Below are 18,020 nucleotides of genomic sequence, written 5' to 3' on the forward strand. Positions count from 1 at the left end.
TTCTTTTATAACCATGTTGTAGGAAAAATGAAACAATTTTATCATATCATGACCTAGGTGCCTGTTTTAGTCCATACAATGCTTTCTTCAATCTACAGACTAAATGTTCTTCCCCCTGTTTAACAAACCCTTCAGGTTGCACTAAATTCTTTTAATTCCCCATTAAAAAATGCAGATTTCACATCTAGCTGGTGTATCATCTAATGATGTTTGGTAGCTAAAGAAATTAACATTCTAATTGTGTTTAATTTAGCTACAAGGGCAAAGGTTTCCTCATAGTCTATACCTTCTTTCTGCGAGTACCCCTTTGCAACCAGCCTAGCTTTATATTTGTCTATACTCCCATTTGCTTTAAATTTAGGCTTGTATAGCCATTTGCAACCTATTGGTTGTTTTCCTTTAGGAAATTCAACTAGATCCCAGGTTTTGTTTTTAAGTATTGATTCATATTCCTATCCCGTTGTTGCCCTCCATTCACTATATTGACTAGCTTCTTTATAACTAGAGGGTTCAACAACATTTAACATACTAGTTATAGAAGCATTCTCCCTATATCTCGTTGGCCATTGAATTTGCATACATGATCTCTTGAGTGGTGGAGTGGCTTCAAACCTGTTCTGATCATCCCTTGGTGTACTTGGCTTGGCAACTACATCTGTACCATCCACTTCCTTTTTCTGCTACTGCTACTTATGGTTGTCTCTTGTTTCATCACTCCCTTCTTCCATCAGCAAAGGCATGTGCCACTCTTCATTGGCACTCTCATGGTTTCCATCATTAACTTGCTCATGAAATACTACATCTCTACTTGCAAAGACTTTATGAGTAGAGGGATTAAACAATTTATAAGCCTTAAACTCTGTATAATACCCAACAAAAATGCATTTAATGGCCTTTGAATCTAGTTTCTTCCTATCCTCCTTTGGAACATGAGCAAAAGCTTTGGAGCCAAAAACTCTTAAATTACTTACTACAGGCTTAAATCCTAGTAAATATTTGAAAGGAGTTTTAAAATCAATATTTTTTGTTGGACTCCTATTCTTCAAATACACTACAGTATTTATTGCTTTAGCCCAAAATCCATTAGAAAGATTCTTACCTTTTAGCATGTTGCGAGCACACTCCACAAGGGTTTTGTTTTTCCTCTCTGCAACCCCGTTATCTTGAGGAGTGTGGGGCACTGTAAGCTACTACAGTATCCCATGGTCTTTACAACATTTGATGAAACCAGCCTTCTTATATTCTACCCCTTGGTCTGAGCGGAGATCTTGATGAATCTTCTTATCTGCTTCTCAATAATGCTTCTAAATTCTTTAAAGTATTCAAAAGTATGACTCTTTTTCTGAGAAAATATACGCAAATGAATTTCGTACAGTCATCAACAAATAGTAAGAAATAATAGGCACCTCCAAATGACTGAGTCTGCATTGGCTCACATAAATCGGTGTGCACTAGATCTAGTATATCTCTCTTCTTTCTATCTACATTTACAAGAAACTCATCTCTGTGCATCTTCCGAAGAGCACATGCTTCACAATTAACATGAACATTCTTTAAAACAGGGAGACCATTGACCATACCTTGTTTTTTAAGTAGCAGCAGGTCTTTGAAATTAATATGGCTAAATCTTTCATGCCATAAGTCTTCTGCAGTCATAGTTGATGATGTCAATGCTTGGTGTGGCACACTTCTCACATTCAATGTGTATAGAACTCCCACACAAACACCTGATGCAATTGGCTTCATATGATCCAACAAATATTTAATAACACAATAAGATTTAAAAAACTCTACCTTAAGATTTTGATCTGTTATCATAGAAATAGAGATCAAATTATTTTTATTCTAGGTACATACATTACATTTTGAATATGCCTAATATTTCCATCAGGAAAAACGACACGAACATTACCATATCCTTTGATTTGGTACCCTCTATCATCACCAAGATAGATGTTTGCTCCACTGCTAGTCTCTTTGAAATTTTCAAACCAACGTCTGTTTCCTGTCATGTGGGTGGAAGCTCTTGAGTCGACAAACCAAGTTTTTGCTTCATCATCTTTAGCTAAAAATGCAAAATTGGAGACGAATAGTCTGAGATTTTGATTCTGATCTTCATCAGCAAAATGACCTGCATGCTTCCTATGTCTCTATCGACCTTCATCAAACTTCTTCTTCTAACAATATTTGGCTATATGACCAACTCTACCACAATAAAAACATTTGGTTCTTGAATCACTTCTGTTTGAAGGCATATCTTGAGATGGAGGCAACTTTCTTTGTGGGTTTACTACGCTTTTGTGTGTTGCAATTGCCTTCCCTATGAAGGGCTTCTTCTTCACCATTAGAGAAAGCTCTAAACTCTGGGGTTTGAGATTCAATCACTTTTCCTCCTCTTGCATTAGAATCCATGTCAATTCTTCAAACTTGGGGGATTTTTCTCTTGCATTTAACCCGGTAATGAACATCTGATAGTCATCAGCCATACCATTCATGGTAATCGTGACCAAATCAATGTCTGAAACTGTTTTGCCAATGTTGCCCAATTTATTTTTGAGCTCCTTGATACGAGAGATGAACATTGCTTCTGATTCATTCTCCTCCATCTTAATGAAAAGAATCTTGATCTTTAGAAACAACAGGCAATTTGTGTTCTTGATCTCGTACAGGTCCTCGAGAGTTGTCCAGATGTCTGTTGCCGATTTACATTCTCGGACATGAGGAATAATGCAATCTTTCATAGACAATTTAAGCAACATCTTTGCTTTATCATCCCCTTTTTCCTAGTCTTGGATTGTTTCTATTGTTCCGCTTGTAACTAGGGTCAGCTTCAACTCATCATCGGTTGCAATCTCCCATGCATTTTTCCCCTCCAACAGGGTCTACAAATTAAATTTCGAATTGGAGTAATTGGAACCCTCGAGCTTATTGCTTTCATTAAAATATGCCTCTTCCATCTGGTTATTCATCTTGACAATTCTCCCTTGAGAAATAAAAAAAAAAATGACCCCCAACAATTAAAAAAAGCATATCTATCCCAGATCCACAACAGACGATCTCAAGGCACCTCTCAAAATGAAATCTTGATTGCAGAAGCCAATATGCCCCAATTAAATTTAATTCAAAAAACCCCTTTTAAATTCAATTAAAAAAATGAGCCCCTTTGCAATTATGCTCCCAACGAATTTTATTCATGTGCAATAACCCCAACGTATCACAGCCAACACTTTTAAAACAAAATATTATGATCCCTCTTTACAAATGCGTCCAACATAATAAAAAAATATTATAATCCTCTTTAAAAAAAAATGAAAGGAATACCTTACGCGCCAGCAAGGTGAATGCATCCTCCTCCTCATGGTGGTGGCAGAGAGATTAACTTCCATAGTGGTCTCCTTGACCACGGGCTCCTTTGCTCAGCCTCCCAGCAGCATCCACTATGCCACCGCTCAGCCAACAACTTGCTCCTCTACTGAAAGCAATACCAGTGGTTGCAACCACACAAGTTTGTACGACAATATTCTCTTGTCTGATGAAAGGAGTCCTCAATAGCCCAAACATGGATCCACCCAATGATCTGCAACGTTCAGGCCTAAACCACACGACACAACAGCATGTAGGTGCCACCGATCCTGATCAGTTCAACCTCACACACACCAGATCTGCCAACAATATCCACGAATCACACAGCTCACCAGTCGAGCCAGCTCCCACAACAACATACCTCGCAATTGGATTGGTGTCCTCCACTGCTTGTTGTTCATGAGATCTCTACCGGAATTGGCTGCACCCGCTCAACCTCCCAGCTCGACCTCCAAACCGCAACTTTGTGGCCGATCCACAACCTCAATGACTACAAAAAATATGCACTCGCACCTCACTTCATTGATGCGCCTAGATCAGATCCACGCTCACCACAGACGCAGATCCTCCCACTCGGCCTTCCAAACTCGCCAGCAGTAACGATTTTCAAGCAGCAGCATGATTTTCGAACCCCGGATTTGCACTTATCGGGCATGCTTATCAAAATATGTTAGAGTAAGGGTCCGACATCATGCTTTTTAAGAGTGATCTCGTGCTACTCTAACACTAAAAGCGCGACTATCTGATATAAAAGACACGCTGCTGCAATTTTCCTTAGAGAAAAAAAAAACTCAGAGACTTTGCCTTTTCTCCAAGTCTGCTTTGTTCCAGCCACAAAGGGCCACACTATAGCCACCAAGCACTCACTATTCTATCAAAGCATACTGGCTTTGACTCACCATCCCTGGAGCTCTGATACCATGATAAAAATTGAAGAACCAAATTTACTAATCAAACTGGGCAGTTCACAGGTGAGGAGCTTCACTTAGAGATTGCCTCGGCAAAATGCTCTACACATAAATCACATTACAAATCATGAATATATAATTTACACACAAATATGGAAGTTAGAACAGATACCTAAGAAGTAGGAACTAATTCCTAATCTAAGGCTCCAGTGAACTGACTCTCTCCTAAATTACATTTCTCCATTATCTGCAACAGAAAATGTGATGTGAAGATCTTGGGAGGCTGTTCATAATTTTTAATTTGGGTGGTTGCTTTATTTTACAACTATTAGTGGTGATATGAATATAGTTTTGATTGCATGTGTTATATTGTGAAAGGCCAATTAATGGACATAGAAATAAAGTTAAGTTAATGGTTCTCAACATTTTTCCCTACCGAGAGAACACATCATTAACTTGGTTATGTTGATTCTGTTATATGCTAATGTGTCTTGTCCTTATTTGGTGCTTCAGGAACATTATTTACATGTTTTTTCTTATGTATGTAAGTGTATATGTAAAAAAGGTTAGTTGTATAATTGATTGCTGGATAAGCTCAATACCTAGACAAATTACTAGTATAACTAGAACTATGTATTTCGATGCATACTACTAGGATAGATATATGTCCATAGAGATATTTAGTATCCAGATTGTCCTTTGGGAGGTCAAGAAGCATCGATTATGTAAATTTCGTTAACAATGGTAAGAGGCGGGTATATTTTAAATGAAGGCCAAGTGGTAGCTCGATGTTGTGGTGGTGAAGAAAGAACAGTGTCTACGAGATTCTAGAGTGGATGTGAGTGTTTATGAAGACCAACCAAACAAAAGATCAATATTGTAATTTGTGTTATCTTTTTATATTTGGCATATAAGCTTTAAGGGAGGTACTTGAAAGATAATGCTTCCATGATGAGTTTGGAGATGTGTGTATATATATATATATATATATATATATATATATAGATATATATATAGATATATATATCATATTTGTGAGTGAATTAGCAAAAAAATATAGTTTTTGTGCGTGCAATTCTAATTTCCTTTTTAAGGAAAATATTTGCTTATATGGTTGTTATAAAACACAAATTAGTGCTTGTGTAGGAGATCCTAGTGGATGAGCATTCAATTATTTTTAAAATAGACTTTGTTGATAATTGTTTATTGTTTGACTATATAACTAGCAAAGATTCAAACCTTACTTTGGTTCACCACTTCTGTGGAGGAGAAATGAGAAATGGATGAACTTCCACCTCAAAACCTAATTCTTTTAAATATTTAGTTTTTGAAAAAACCATCTAATTCAACTACTTTGAACCGTTTTATGTATAGTGTTAACACCTAAATCTGCCTTAGGCTGAGGGAAGGCAAAATTTAGGGTAACCACAAACCACGCTCAGTCTGGTAGCTAGCCCTACCAGAACAGGAGAGGGCTCTCTCCGAGTCACGCTCAACGAATAAATAAATGGAATGGTCTGAGATGACTAACAGTGAAACATTGATGTTAGGCTAGTAAGTAAATATGGATATAAGAAGCAATTTTTTATGAATGACTGAGTTTCCGAGATGGTATGGGACCAACGGACAGCAATGAGCAGAGAGTTTAATACAAAGGCACATATTACTTCGTGAGGCAAGACAGGCGGAAAGTCTAGCAATTTAGTTTGAAATAACGTGGAATGGAGGAATTGCTTAGGAGGGTGAAAAGGGCATAAGTACATGAATCCTTTTCAACAGAAGAAGAACACTGAACATGAAATTTTCCCACAGGAAAAGCAATAAAAATGAATTCTACCTTATCTAACTTAGAAAATTTCACTGGAAATGAATATGAAATGAACTGTGAAACATTATGAAATACATATGAAACATAAGAGACACATTTGCTACACTCACAACCACATGAATCTCATGAAACAGAGCCGCTGCCTTCCATTAATCCTCTATCAAAATATACAATGAAGAACTGAGTTTCTCTCCCATAGTCTCCCAGAAATTACAAGCCAACCAACCCTTTGCAAATAGTTTGCATACAATATATAGAATGTGCCATGAAGAGATAGAACGCCCAAGGGTTGGGGAGTTACTCGAATCATTACAAAATGGAGGTGGAAAGCCAACCATTAGCTACAGGTGCAGCGTTACAGACATGACAAATGGCTTGGGTGATTGTTCGCCTTCCTTTGCCACTTGGATAGAAGCCAATCTGGAGTGGAAATACTTTAAATTTTGCCTTAGGTGCCGAAAAAAGTGTAGTGTAGATGAGCAGGCCCACTTGGAGAAAGTCGCGAATCGAAATTTCACGAAACGGAAGTGAATTTGGCCTTTTTCTCTATATGCGTCGTGCCACTTTGGAGGTTGTTTTGAGGTACCTGCAGGAGTAAAAAATGTGCCCCAGTGTACTTGTTGGAAAGCCTAGCCTATTTGCTTTCCAACCCAAGTGGAATTTATGAATTTGGTGCTCATTTGCCCCTCCAAATCTTCATTCTCCCAAGACTGCTTCCTGTGTGTCAAAATAGGGGCAGAGAGGTCATTTTTTGAGTGTTTTTGACCTCCTGGAGACTCAAATCATGCCCAAATTTCTTGTCCAAGCACCAGTAGTCGTGATTTTGCATGTTGAATCCAAAAATGCAAGCCATTTGTCATTTGGAGCTCCCAATCCTAAGCGTCGCGCCAGTGGTGCGGCGCACAAGGAGAAAAAACCTATGTTGTGACAAAAAATTTGCCCTGTGACCAAAATTGCCCCAAATTTGGGCTGGAGATCCTCTATGAGGTGCTATGCTGGGCCAAAGAGGCTTCGGCCAATATCTGAAGTCAATCGAGCTCCCTTTGCCTCTTTTGCTTCTTGATTTCCTTCCTCAATTTCGTCTTCAAATTCCTGATTCGGGCCTTGCACACTTTGTTTCGCGCCATGTAGTGGAAGGCCATGTGTCTCAGCAATGCATGGTCCTTGTCGGCCTTTTCCAGTAGCCTCTCTAAGTGCATGTTAAATCTCTCGAGATTGGCCTCCCGATCGTCATTAATCTCTTGCTCCAATGACATGAGCTCAACTCTTCTCCTTTGTGCAGCTTGGCGATGCTCATGAATGTTTTGTAGCTCCATGATCGCTTGCTAATCCTCCAGTTGTTTGTTCCTCTGCTCCAGATATTTCATGTTCCACTTAGCCCTCTCCAAGTCAAGGGATAAGGCTTTGATCTCTGATTGCTGCTCCTGGATGATCTCTTTGAGCTGTGCACTTGTCGGTTCTGTATCTGTCTCATCATCATGAAGGAGAACGAATTCGGTCTCTCGTTCACCTAATGGCTCACCTGAAGGCCCCTCATCCTACATTGGCACTTTTCCTTTGTCCTGTTCCTGTGATTCTAATGGTGGAAGCGCGGCCCCTTCCACCCCGGGTGGAGATAACACTCGCTTTGCCACTACAAACAAATGTATGGTGCCTTTCTGATATGTGATGAAAGCCGGCACACTAGCAGTCTCATGGTGCTCATACCAACGAGAAGGTTCACCCTCTTGCTTAACCTCTGATAATACCTGTGAAGTGCTGAAGAAGTCATGGGAGATGAAGTCCTCCCAAGCAATGCCCTACAATCCTAGCTAATGATCCACCAAAATCTTAATAAGAGCAAGGTGATAAACACTGTTAAGTTGCTGCTGAGGGGTCTTGTGCTGCATGAAGGTGTTCATCCTCTCTATGGTCCGACAAATGAAAAATGGGATGTTCATCATCTATTCCCTGGTAAAGTGCATGAGCAACCTGATGTGATAGGCATATAGACGAGAGAACCTCCCCTCATAGCTGAAGTACTTCATGATCAACTTCATGAGTGGAGCATATTCATCTTTCAAATATCTGAATGGAAAGACTCTTGTGAGGTGCCTCAAGAAACCAGCCTTAATGTAAGGCTCATAATGCTGCCGATCAATTTTCTGTTTCTTGTGCCATGGTTCTCCAACATTCGGTATACCGGTTGCTAATGAGACAGTTTCGGGTGTCAGTGTGAAGGTGACCCCGGCCAAGATAGAGTGATCTCCATGTAGGTGAAGCACAAAAAGACAAGCCAACTCATGATGAACTCGAACATTAGCCACTCTTTGACAAAACTCAAAACATGATAGATGCTGGAAACATGACATAGCAAGAGGGCATGCCTGCAATTCTGTGAGGGTGGTTGGCTCATCCCTAACATGTTTGCCACTCTTGTGATGTCTCCTGGGAGCCTGCTCTTCCGAGGATGAGTCACTTTGTGTCTCCATCTCATACTCTGATGAATGTTGTGATGCCATGACTGCTGTGTGTACTGTATTTAGGCTGCCCTTTGATGATGGTGTGAAGTTGGGTGCTTTTGTGATATCTTCCACCAAGGGGAACAATGAAACAAAAGGGAGTATTAGGAGGGGAGTAATGTGATGGGAATAGGGGTTATGGTTTAAGTTTGTTTAGGGATATGTAGGGGGTTTGGGTATTTGATAGGGTAGGTTTTTGGGGTGTTATGTTGACAAATAAGAGGAGGGGAAAGAGAAAAGGGTTTGGTAGTGTTTTAGGGTAGGGATAACAGGAAAAATGAGAAAGGGAGGATAGGGAAAAATGGTAGGTGAGGGGAAAATGGTGGGTGAAAATGGAACCTTGGCCTCAATACCACAATTATGCAACCCTAGCAACAATGGCTTTTGGTGTTTTCTTGTGGCTGATTTTATGAGTTTTGTCGCATTCAAACATAGCCATAAACCACCATATCTTCTATAAACTTTGATGAACAAGTCATGTCATAGAGCCTACCTTTCAATTTGATGGGCTTCACAAGAAATTTGAGGTGATTTGGCACGTTTTTGGCCCTTTGTGGGTGTGCGCCGCGCACCAAACCCAGTGCGCCGCGCCCTGGGTGTGCGTCGTGCCCATTGAAAACTTGAATTGAGGGGTGGTTCTGTGTGCTATGCACCCTCTGTGTGCACCACGCCCCTGCATATATGTGCCGTGCTCCTGGAAACTGCCTCCAACTCTCTCCAAACACGCACTTTGCCTCTCAAACACTTTGCAATTTCTCCCTATGCACTGATTTGCACAATGCCTTTGATTTTGGTGAAAACTTGTATATAAAGACTTGGAAGACATGGGTTAAATTTTTGCTTCTCCAAAAACCCATTTTTCTAGTGTTATGTTTTGACACTTTTTCACTGACTTAAAGCAACACTGATTTTCACTTTCCCTTTGAAATTTTAGCTCAAATGATGAAATTTTCGGCACTCTTTGCAGGGATTGCACGACAAGACATTTGGCCACGGAAACCATGCCTGCATCTGAAGAAATCAACTGACGACTTTTTTGAAAATTTTATCACCAATGACACTGTTTGACTTTTCTTCAAAACGGAGTTTTGAAGAACAGTCGAAGTTTATCAATATGACGATGAAACTCTCTGAATCATTACTTTGTAAGGGCCTCACTCTGGCCTGCATGGCTTTACTGGACATATTTAAAGACCAAATTGATTAATCCCTAGACCTAATGATCGAAAATGACTTTTGTCCATTAAAGGACCAGACCTTAACTGTCATGGACTTTGGTGATCATTGACAAAAGACCTAAGCCAGCAGGAGCCAAACATGGGGGGAAATGACTAGCAATGACCTTTTCCGTCAGATTATAGCATGCCCCTAGTAGAATGCAGTTGAGTGAATGGAGTGGGACTCCTAAAAATGAAATGCATAAAGAGTTTTGATCTCTGACGGAGGACTGACCAGACCGACTCTAACATATAGTGCACACATTATTAAGAAATCCAAAGAGTTGCCAGAGTTAGAGACCTTTGAACCACATGTTACATACTTATTTTCATTTACAAATTACCTTTGGTAATATGGAGATTCAATGGTTTATGACCTTCTACTTTTGATTTGAACGAATAGAATTATGTTAAGGGTTTATTTATTATTTAATTTTTTAGCCCTAATAATCAACAAGTTTTAGAGGGTCCTTAGTTTTGGGGTAGAGTGGGTATTTTTGTTATCCCATGGTTCTCCATATTTTATCCTACCACAATTTCTATAACAATACTTTGGGTAGCTACATAAAATAGAGTTATATTGGGTTCAATTGGGTTTATACACATGCTAGAATATGCTTTGAGATCGACATTAGTGAGGGACTACTAGTCAAAATGCTCTTACAAAGGGTACATTTTAGATGGGTTTGTATTGTGGATTATGAGAATGTCATTTTTTAGTGTTGGATATGCCAAGAGATATGGCATCTCTAGGATTATTTTCCTTAAGCATGCACCTACTAAAAAATGAACAAAGAACATAACCTTAATCCAAAAGGTTAGTAAGCACGTGGGAAAATATATCTAAAGAATGAAGATGATTAGAGTATTTCCTACTGTAAAACCATTAAGAATGGGAAAAACATATGTCATGAAGTTCCAAATGAGTAATCCTTCCTTCCTTAGAGGATAGAGAAGTATATATGAGTATTGAGCATGCCTCCTAAAAGCTGGTAGTTGTACATGAACCCCCTACTCGATGACTAAAGAGAATTCATGACTCAAACACCTTTGATTCTACTAAGGAATTGGTTCTTTGTATGAATACTAACCTCTAAATTTTTTCATTAGAGTTAGCTACTATGTTCCTTGCTTAGGTGTGTGATCTATAAACTACCATTGGTATTCCACTAGATAGTTCATAGCAACATTGCTAATAAAATAAAAGATCTATACTATGAAGGGTTGATTCCTTTAGATTCCAAATATATTATTATTGGTTTTTTTATTATGCATGCAATATATAAAATGTGAAAAGTAGAGAACATATAAAATACATTCACTCAAAAACAATAATGAACACCAAGATATGCTCTAAGAAACCCTTTTGGGAGAAAACCTTGCCAAAAGGTGAGAAGGCTCTACTCTCTTTTTATGGAATGGAAATGATGTAAGTACAAAGGAGATGGAACTCTCTATCGAGTTGCTTGAGACTTGTTTCCTATGGGTTGGTACAAAAACAAAACCTATATGTTGTGCTCTCACTCTATCCAGACTCATCTAATCTACTCTACTATGGAACAAAATGCAAGAAAATACAATGGAACCCCTATTTGCCTTGTAGTGGAACGATTATAACACAATTTGATTTCCAACTAGAGGATATATTTGACCCATTCAACCCTCAACATGAGTTATGATATGAACTTAAATAGGAATGCAAAAAATTACAGATATAAATCATAAATATAGAGATGCAATAAAAAACACTTCATTTCATTAATAGAAAAACACTGAACTATGCTTACAGAGAGAATGGAAATAAGATATCCTGGGCGATGGTAGCTTATCTCTGAGAAGAGATGTGGCAGGTACATGCCTCTGAACTATGTTACAATGAGTCTTAAGGGCCTATTTATTATTTAAAAACATGAGAAAACCCTAAACAACCAAAACCCTAACCCCAAGAGATGTAACACCAAGAGTTTGTGAGCCTCGTTGGGGTTAGTTGGGCAGCCAACTTCTCGGGGTCATAACTTGGTCATATCATCTCTGTTTGGCGCGTACGATACCTTGTTGGAAAGGTCTCTTGAATGACTATAGGTTTCACTGTAGGCCCTTATTGATGGCCGTAATCCTACATCGGACCTCAAAAAAATGTGGTTTAGGGGGTTAAAATTGCTCCAGAAGTTCAGGACCTGAAAAACTGCTAAAAATAGTAAACGCTGAAATAAACAAGGAAACATATGAAACTAACTGGAGGGTCTAGGTGGAATAGGAGGGTGGCCACCAATATCTACCTGGATCATTCCTCCCCCCTTAGGAAGCAATGGTCCCCATTACGTGCGAAGCCTCCATGAGGTGAGGAAATTTCTATTGAACCTGGTCCCTGTTGAACCACTTGCCCTGGTGAAGGAGTTGGCCTGTTTTGACAACTTGATATAGTTGTATTCTCTATTGGCGAGTGTTCTTGATCTATGTATCCATGATCTGATCAGTTATGGCCTGTTCCATGCAGTTCGGGTTGAGCTCTACTGGTGTGAGTTGTTCTGCAATGTCGGATGTGTCCAACAATGGTGGAAAGTATGGCTAAAGGCAGTGTACATTGAACATTGGTTGTAGACCAACGAACGATGGGATGCTAAACTAGAAGGAATTGTCACTGGTAGCTTTGGTGATGGTGTATGGCCCATATCAGAGTGGGCGAAGCTTGTGGTGGGGTCCAGTGAGGCACTCCTTCTACGAATGTAGCCAACCTTTGTCGCCCACTTGGAACTTGTGCGGCACTCGATGTTGATCATGGCACTGCTTGTACTTAGCATTGGCTCTATCCAATATATCCTAAAATTGTTGGAAGATGTGTTGAATATGCTCAATGAGGTTTCTAGCCCTTTCAGCTTCGGACTGGACGTGAGTTGAATCTGCCTAAGTGGATACAAATGGTATCACCACATCAATGGGAGATAATGGTTGAAATCCCATCCCTGCTGAAAGGGGCTATGGCCTATTGAGCTGTGGCGAGTTATGTTGTAGCTGTGTTGGACAAAAGGGAGACTTTCATCCCACATGTATGGATTCTTCTAGTTGTACATGCACATAATGTGTACGATCATCCTGTTGACAACCTCTATTTGGCCATCAGTTTGGGGATGGAAAGTCGTGGACACAGTAAGTTTTATATCCAGCATTGACTAGAGATTGGACCAAAATGCACTCAGGAATCTGTTATCCTGATTTAATACAATGGACTGTGGGATCCCAAAGTGTACCCACACTTGCTCAAAGAAGATCTTAGCAGTGGCCTCTACTGTGATAATCTTCTTGTAGGCCGCCTTGATTTCCAGCTTAGAGAATTTGTCAACGACTATGAAAACGAAATCATTGCCATGCTTAGTAGAAGGAAGGCCCAACATGTAATCCATGGAGATAGATTCCTAAGGCCGACTAGGAGTAGGTAGAGTATACAGACCAATCTTCTTAATGGTTGGTTATGAAATGATGCATGTGGTGCAGGATCTAATGTACTTCCCAACATCTCGACGAAGTTTCGACCAATAAAATTACTTTTACAATACTGCCATTGTTTTCTCTACTCTAAAATGTCCAGCAACCTAACTATAGTGCGCCTCCTGAATAATCTTGGCATGCTCTCTTGAAGGAACACAAATGTGTCCTAGGTGGCATAACAGTGCATCCTGAAGGTGAAAATATGGAACTTGCTTCCCTTCCAGGAGTGTTTGGTATGTGTTGCTAAATTCTGGATCACTCTTGTAAAGATGTAGCCATCCCGAAGTCTCGTTTCCATAGGAGTCAAGCACAATGATCAGCGCCATGACCAGTGGTCAGTTGAGGCAATCAGCAACATTATTGGTGCTGCCCTTCTTATATTTAATTTTCAAATGGAACTTTTTCATGTAGGTGGACCATTTCTGATGGCGATCATTCTACAACTTCTGTTGTGTCTGTATGAACTACAAGGATCGGTGGTCTGTGTGGATGACCATTTCCTTCCCCAGAATGTAATGCTTCCATTGACTACATGCCTGCACAATGGAATACATTTCTTTGTTATAATTGGGATACTTTCAGACTGTGTCTGAAAGCGTCTTACTGTGGTAAGCCACTGATGCCCATGTTGAGTAAGAACCGCACCAATAGAATAGTCGGAGGTGTCTATCTGAATCTCAAATGGTTGTTGCAGGCTTGGTAATGTGAGCACTAGTGCAGAGCAGAGGCAATGCTTCAACTTGGAAAATGCATGCTTTTAGGTTTCATACCAAAAAAATTTGCTTTCGCTCCACCCTTGCTGACTTAATTAAAGGCCAAATGATATGAGAGAACCCCAACATGAACCTACGGTAGAAATTGGCAAGACCCAAAAAGATGCAGAGCTCTGTTAGTGTGGTTGGGGCTGGCCAATCCCGAATGGCTTGTATCTTGCCTAGGTCCACATCTACACCTTTCTCATCAATGATGTACCCTAGATATTGAACTTGGGTCAGGCCAAAAGTGCATTTCTCTAAGTTAAAACACAGTTTGTGTTGTCACAGGGTTTGAAGGACCTGTCGAATATGGTGGAGGTGCTCTTCCAAACTATAGCTAAAGATAAAGATATCATCTAAATACACCACCATGAATGAATTAGTGAAGGGTTGCAACATGTCATCCATCAGTCTCATGAAGGTTTCAGGGGCATTCATCAATCTGAAAGGCATGACCAACCATTCAAAAAGGCCCTCCTTGGATTTGAAGGCAGTCTTCCACACATCAAAGGGTTCGATAGGCACCTAGTGATAACCTGACTTCAAGGAAATCTTGTTGAAATATTTGGCCCCCTTGAGCTGGTCCAGAAGGTCATCAATTCGCAAGATTGGGTACCTATTCCGGAAAGTGATCTTGTTTAGCGCCCGATAGTCAATGCAGAGTCTCCAGATCCCATCCTTCTTATGTACCAATACAATCGGGCTCCCACAAGGTGATGGGCTTGGCCTAATGTGCCCTTTCTACAATAGTTCCTGAATCTGCCTCTTAATCTTATCGTTCTCCATAATAGAGTGTTGATAGATCGGTCCATTCGACAGTGGCGCACTCAAGGTCAAATCGATGGAGTGCTTGACTTGATAGTGCAGAGGTACCGCTGTAGGTGAGGTGAAAATATCCTTGTAATCCTCCATGACCTTGTCCATCTATTGATGTTGTGTAGAGGAGCCCTACCTGGAAGCCCTGACCACAACCTTCTTCTTTCCTTGAAGGCTAATCTTAAGGAAAACAAATTTCCTGGTATGGGAAATGATCTTACTACATTGCTTTGTAGTGATCAAAGAGATGGTGGTAGGCAGGGCTACCTTCGATATCCTGTACAGCTTATTGGCCAAAGTAATAATCACAGAACGAGGTCTAGACTCATATACAACATGTCGCTTCCACAAGTATGGTTGTCCTAGCAATACATCACAAATTTCAAGAGGAGCAACATCACACAATACCTCATCCATGAAGGGCTTGATGTTGTAGGGAAGGTGACACTACTAGCTGACACGGAGATCTTGTCCTTGGTTTGTTGTTGGGAAAAGTATCCAATTCGGAATGCCCCTATCCCACTCTAAGGTGTGATAGTGCCTTAGCAACAAACAAGGAAACTTATTTGAGTATTTCTTCTTTATGAAATGTAAATGAGGGAGAAGGATGTAACTAACCTGTGTCTTCCGCTAGTTTGTCGATCCAATCACTCCTCTCTTCAGTAGCTCCCAGCTTCTTGCTCCTTCACCGGCCCAGCTTCACCGAATTCCTGCAAGATCACAAGAGAGAGAAACTACACAAAGATACAGATATACATTCATAAAAAGCTCAAGATCAGATTAAGCTAAACATGTAAGCATAACAAAACATCATTGGTACACAGCATGTAGGAGAAACTCAAATAGTTTATTGATAAAATAAGAAAGTCCAAGAGGAGATACAACCAAGTGAGTTCCGATCCAGCATCTACCTCCCAGCAAAGGAATCCCTTCCTCTCCTCCAACAAAGCATAAATCACCCAATGTACTAATCTCAATCTCAAACCAACAGCAATTCTCTGCAAAGTACAAAATTCCAGCCTCCTGAACCTCTAGGTGAGAGATCCATATATAGATGTAAGCAGAGAGGATGAGTCAGCTTATGCTTTGACTTGTGGCTTCTCTCTGTCAGTTCTTGCTTCCACTTGGAGGTTGAGAGCCTCTTACTCATCACTAATCGAATTCATTGAGGCAAGTGTCATTGGAGAAGATTCTGGAAGCTTCCAGGGTCTTTCCACCTCGTTGAATGAGCTTGCCATTTGTCATTTCCCGCTCAGCGCACCCTGGTAGTGCTTCCACCTGTGTTGCAGTGCACCTAGCCAGTGTAGTCTCTGCATTTCAACGCAGGCAGCTAGTGGAGCCTCTGAATTGATCCTGAATTGACTATTTCTGAGTGGTTTTTGGTGGAGAACTTCTGGGAGAAGCTGTCATTGGTTGACCTTGTTCCTTTAGGAGCTGTAACAACATCTTTAGGGACTTTGGATCCCTTGAATTATGGACATTTCATGCTTATAGCTGTAAGGTACAAAAATGTCTATAACAGTTGCCCCCTAAAGTATGAGGCCGTTTATCGGGTGAAATGCTTTATTAGGAGGATCCGAAGTTCATTCAATGCTGGGAGGAGACCTGTAATAAGATACAATACAATACATTATTTTTCATACTGTTTTCATGATCTAGCTGAGGCGGGCATTCCCATGCTCAGCTTTATAAATTCATTTTTATGTACATAGGACAGACAATTGTCTGATGATAGACTGATGATCCTGCTGAAATCATCATCCTTTGGTAGGATGATTGTCTGTGCTGCAATGCTGTACATGTCAATGTCTTTATTTTTCCTGAATATATATCGCAGCCCGGATGGATGAAACTAGATCCGAGGTCTTCAAACTCGTTCGATCTTCACTCTAAGTACAAGTCGATCCATGTGAGAAATGTTCTGAAGTCGAACATGGAAAGACATCGCTTGATTACCAGTCAATGATGTAAACCGTTAACAAGCGTGAGAGGAATCACTGATAATGATAATGACCCTCAAGGTACTGCAGTACAATTCATGTGGTGTGAATAAAGGACTTGGCGTCGAACACCACGCAAAATCTTTCGGTCGAAGGTCATTGATGTATACCTGTCGCCAGAAGTGAGAAACTTGCCATTGAGGCATGCAAGCTTCAAAGTACTGAAGGGGGTGTCCCTAGATCAACTTCTTGGATAATGAGCTGATGTCGACAAGAAGCGATTCGTCAAAGGAGGGCTTTAATGTATCCCACATCAGTGACACGGAACGGAGCAAATGATTTTGATGGAGGTGAAAACGATCTGACGATATATGGTTAAGGGTGGCGGTCATGAAAGAATGAAGGATAATGTATGGTAGTGGATGGGACACGGTTGACTTCTCTGGATGACTTCTCTTGAACATATCGGCGACACTGGAGTGATGGATTGGTAGCATTTACCCCAAAGGTGGATGGTATGGCGAGACCATGGTGATGTGACCGGTGAATGAAACAACCCAACCCGACTCTGGCACGGAGTGGAAGTGTCATGTTCAAGAGCGACTTGCTACCAATAAAGTTCTTTGAGTTTCTTCCCAATTTTTTCCCCAGTCATTGCTGACCAGTACCTCTTTATTTTTGTCAAGCTTGAGGAGGATAACATATGCTTGTTCTATAATTTGCCCTTCGGGCAAACCCATCGCTATGTTTTAATGAACCTAGCGATAGTGAAACTCGTTCTCGTCTAAAGACAAGTTTGTCGCTAATTAATGTTTTTAACGAGTCTAACGACAAAGATAACTCGGTCCTTTTCATTTTTAGAGAGTCTGAAAAGGTACGTAAAGTCAACTCCGAAAAGTCCTTTTTCGTCATCTAATCCCTTAAGTCCGAAAAAGTATAAAACAATACAGAAGGGATGAATTTTCGATAGTTTTAACGAGCCGAACAAAACAAGCGCTCGATCTTTTTGTGCAGTAATCCCTCAGGTCCAAAAAGATCAAAATCTAGAGGAGGGATAGCACTTCCGGTCGCTTTAACGAGCTGGAAGGCCAAAACTCGGCAATCTTTTCATATTTTACGAGTCAGATGAAAAGAGCTTAAAGAAGACTCGTCTTTTGAGGAACGAGTGATAAAACGGGTAGCAGCTGATTCCAGGTAAGGGTTGGA

Source organism: Pinus tabuliformis, chromosome 7 (assembly GCF_031772625.1).
Source record: "Pinus tabuliformis cultivar Carrire ecotype Pingquan chromosome 7, CPIR1, whole genome shotgun sequence".
NCBI lineage: Eukaryota > Viridiplantae > Streptophyta > Pinopsida > Pinales > Pinaceae > Pinus > Pinus tabuliformis.